Source organism: Candida orthopsilosis (genome assembly GCF_000315875.1).
Source record: "Candida orthopsilosis Co 90-125, chromosome 2 draft sequence".
Taxonomy (NCBI): domain Eukaryota; kingdom Fungi; phylum Ascomycota; class Pichiomycetes; order Serinales; family Debaryomycetaceae; genus Lodderomyces; species Lodderomyces orthopsilosis.
In genome coordinates this window covers 1658236-1663101 of record NC_018295.1, presented here as the reverse complement: position 1 = coordinate 1663101, position 4866 = coordinate 1658236, and positions in this window count along the sequence as shown.

Here is a 4866-nt window from a genome sequence, read left to right as displayed (position 1 = left end):
AAAAAAGAAACAGTTAGTAAAGCTGAGCGAATTTATAGGGCCATCTTCGGTTCCTTATGCAGTCTAAGTGACACAATTCATGATTCATGTACTCTTTGATGCAATGATTCTTATAATGTGGGTGTAACCGGTCTAAAACGCCGTGAAGGACTAAAAATGGAAATAGTCCCGTGATGAGGTTTCTATTCTAAATATTTTAAGCGGTTTTGTGTGCATAAACCTGGTTATATACAGGATACAATAAAGTTTCCCCACCATCTCTTCTATTTTTTTAAATTCATTTTTGTATATCATATTTCGGTCACGGTGTTAAAAGTCCGATGCAACTAAAAATATTTTTAAGCATTGCAACCCGACCCGACAAGAAGAATAATCAGTTGTTAATTTTCATCTCATCTTTAACTCTAGTTCCCTAGGTGTCCTGTGGTTATATAATCGAATCTGATACAAGATTCTCATCAAAAATGACAATCGTGTCACTTCTTAACCGAAAAAGGCCGTGAAATAAAAATACATACCCTAAAGCTCCACCAAGAGCTATCATACTAACATGTCGAGAATCCAAAGCTTGTCTTAACTTATGTCCTTCGGCTTGGTTGATTGCCGAAGGATTTGATTTCGCCACGTATAAATCATAATCTGCAGTATGTCTTGATACGACACTCTTTAATTCATCATCATTTGAAAAGGATCCTATATTTTTTTCACTATGAATGGATTGTTCTCCGTCTCCTAACAGTTTGTTATTACTTTTAAAAATCATTTATCTGTGATATGCGGATGTAGTAGATGTTGATGTAAAAAAGAAGCGGTTGTGAAATATCCGGAATTTTGTTTGATATATAAATAGTTGGAAATAAATAATACTGACAATGTAATGCGGAGGTTTCTTTTTTAGTGTTGGGATTTACAAAGAACAAACGAATATATGTATAACGTGGTGTATGACATTGTTTAGCAACACTCGAGAACTAAACCACAAACTGCAATCGTGTGCCTCTTTACAAAGTAAAACAATCGGGCGTTTAATTCATTGACTACTAACTACACAATCGCATTTCACTCGCACTAATTCAGTTTCGAACACAAAAAAGTTTTGGGTTTAGGTTTTTGGAAGCTCATACGTTAAAAATAGAAACGAGGACCACTAGAACGCAGAAGAGAAAAAACAGTAGACAAAGAAAGTCTTTTGAACAAATTTCGGACTGGTTAATGTTAGAGCAGCATGTGTAGTAGTTGTCTCTTCATTGTAACATGAAATAGAGATCGCAATTGAAGAGAGTAAACAGAAACAAAATTAGAAAAATTATCTTCGTCGCCAAGAAAAACGAAACTAAAATTAATTCAAGATAACATTTTGTGTATTTATAGGGCAGATTGCCGTGCAAAGACTGACCACTATCATCACTTATCTAACACCATAAATCGTCATGTATTTTTAATCTATATTGCCAAAGAATAATTGTTGCGAGAGAGCTTGCGCAATGTGTGATTGCAAGTAAAACCATGTTTCCGGTTCTCGTTGTAATTAATAGAGTAATTTTTGCGCTCCCCGTAATCTACTTTCGAGCGACAGCCTTACGCGAAGGCAGTAAAAATGAAAGGTTACTTGATTCGTGTATGATCACTTTTGGTGGTAAAAGGTCGTTCGACTCGTTCCCGAAAACCTTTGTTTTGCTGTTTCGAGATTAGTGCATTTCTTTTTCTATACGAAGGCAAATTAAAGTTTGGAAGGTGCTGTCGTCACGGTCGCGGTAGTAGATTCAACTTTCTGTTCGACTTCATTTGTCTACGAGCTATTTCATTGCATGATTAATCTTCCTTTTGCTTTCTACAATCTTTTCTAACCAACTGTAGTTTGATATACTCTCTTTGAAGTAGCTAAGAGTAATGTGTCAAAAAAAGATGACATCATGGCCAAGCAAATACTTTGAGTCTATCTAGGTTGCATTTAATATACCCGAAGTCAATGAAGTTGAATTCCTATTTAGGGGGTTCCGATTCCGATATTGACTATTCCTTTCACATAGAGTGTTTTACAGCTTTGTTTCTGTTGAGTGTGATATGGGAGGGGACAGAGACCTGGCGCTAAAACTTGATTGCTTACGAATATTGAGTGATAAAAAACAAATACAATTTTGTCTTTGCAAAACGGTAAGCAAATACGTTTTTTTTACATTAGTTCTAATACTAAGTACCAGATAGATTTGCCTTCCCCACAATAACAGACCCTATGTGAAGAAGCTTTGCCGACCTATACTAGGAGAAAATGATACAAAAACAATACATTTTATACGGCATTGTTGAAAATCAGGGCATTTTGTTGAAAAACACAACGACCCCAAACTTCCGCATGCTCTACATCAAACTTCGAATTGAATAAGAAACTATTAATTTTTTTTTCACACTAACCAAATTTTAATAAACCATACATAATTCTAAAAACAAAAACGTTTCAGTAGTAAAGAAGGTGGGGTTACTTTCCTCTAGCATTTCACAAAAGAGAAAACAATAGTGCTAGAAAACTGGTTTTGAAGATCTCGTAACGTCCTTCGTTTAGAAATAGAAATCCCAGGAACTATTCATGGCTGACCTATTTTACCAACTTTTTCTCAGTAATTTGCTCGCACCGAATATCAATTTCAAATTCAAATTCTAAAACAAAAAGCGTCTCAAGGTGCACCTTGTCTCGATTTGAATTTGTAGAAGTTTTTAGAGACAATTATTCGGTTAATAAAGGTTATGGACGTTAATGCAGTACCGACATTTTTTGTGTTGCTCTCGTTTCTTTTGCAACCGTTATTTTCGAAAGGAGAACGAAGTTCTTCATACATTGAATAAGGTGAACTCAGACCGTGCGTAATAAGTCATTCACTTGTACATATAACTGGCACTTTGATGGATACCATTTTGTTGGACTTTCTCAGCTGAGTTGTATTGGAAATTACACAACCGGTGCATTTAAATTTGATGGATTTTGGTGAACAATTTAACCAAGATTTATTGAGATATTCTTAACTCATCGCATATGTAGCATTTACCTCGTTATCACTTTCATTGTTCTGAATGAGTGCTACACGAATGTTGAGATTCAGGTAAAGTGTAAGGCGGTATTACATTACAACCCAGTTCTTATTGTAGTTGGTGAGCCAACTGTGTAAGACACACAACAAAACCTAAATTAAGAAAAACTCGGAGTAAATGACAGAAGATTCGAAATGGTTGCCCCACATTTTTATCACTTCTCCTTTTCACATTCTTCACACTTTTGGCGAATTTAAGAACTCACGTTTGAACAAGTATAAATACGTACTTTAAAAGTCTCTTCAACTGAAGGGTCGCTTAATTTTCAAACAGAAAGAATATTTCTTTTTCCTTATTTCTTGAATGAAGACCAGTTTATACTCAATTTCAAAAACACTTGGCAAAAAGAAAGCAAGTCCGAGTGACAGGATGCATATTATATAAAGTTATGAGTGGAAAGGGGGGGAACAACCAGCGACGACCTTTAAATGCCTCTAAACTGTGACTTTTAAGATTTGATTATGGAAACCTTTGCTCCATCAGGCAGAGGAAATTGAAAGTGATGGCACATCAAGTGCAACAGTCTAGTTGTAAACATTCACACGAAACGCAAGAATCTAGCTCATCATTTTCTCCTGCATTGTTCTGAGTTTTTCCATATTTGAAAAAAATTGGCTGATTTTTCTAGACACAAGACACCAAGAACTCATCTTTATAAGTCTTTAGAATAGCCCACTTTCTCACGAGCTTGACGTTTGAAAAATATCATGGTACGGCGTTTTTGATAAAAATGATTATTTCTTAGTATCATATTATTTTCTTCTTATGCTTGAGATTTTATTTTTCTTGGGTTCACTAACTGATGCAAAAATAAACCCCGGGCAATGTTTTCGTGTCTGATATCAAGAGATAAGATAAGTTGGATGAAAATAGCGGTGACCAAAATGAGTTTCGTTTTCACATCCCAGTTTTAAAAACTAACCTCTGAATCTCAAACCACTATACTTCGTTGGGCAATACTCGTTACTAAGACGTTAGAAGTCCCACAGAAAGAAGTCACATTGATCAAACTTCATGTGGGCCGAAAACTGGCCTTTTTTGTTTCAAAATCTCTTAAATGATTTATTATTTTTGACTTGATGTACACAATATTTTGTGTCTTAATTTCATTTTCAAGATTCTTCTTATCACAACATGAGGGGATTATCTATTATTTTAAAGATCAATAAAGGCTCTTAACCCACTTTTAGGTCTCCAAGATAAATAAACTTTCATATTCTGTGTTTTCTACCGACAGCCACAATATCGTACTATGTCTTGGCTCTATTTATACAGAACATGTTTGCTGCTGGAATATATAAATCAACAAAGATGCACTCAATGGGAACTAGATGAAAAAGAATTCAACCACAGTCGAAGCAAATAATGTCTGATAATTCTGTTGACCTGAAGCGTGATATAGGTCTCATGGAGAAAAATGTGGAGACCTTTGCTCAAGAGGGAGATTTGAAAAGTGTTGTGTCAAAACATACTGTCGAGTATGACTTATTTGTTGCCAAATCCAATCCAGAAGCAATTACTCAAGCCGATGGACACAAATTAAGACAGGCTTTGGATTCTCGACATGTTAGTATGATTGCTCTTGGTGGGGCGTTAGGGTATGTAGAAATATTTGCTTGTACAAGTGAAAAAGGGTTGACATTGTGCCGAACATGGACTTAATTTATGTATCGAGAAAGATAATAAAGAATGCGTCCCGAAAAGGAACGTCGTATTTAAGATCTTTCTGTTGAACTATGTCACAGTTATTTGCGAGAGAAATAATTTACTAACTGTTTCTTC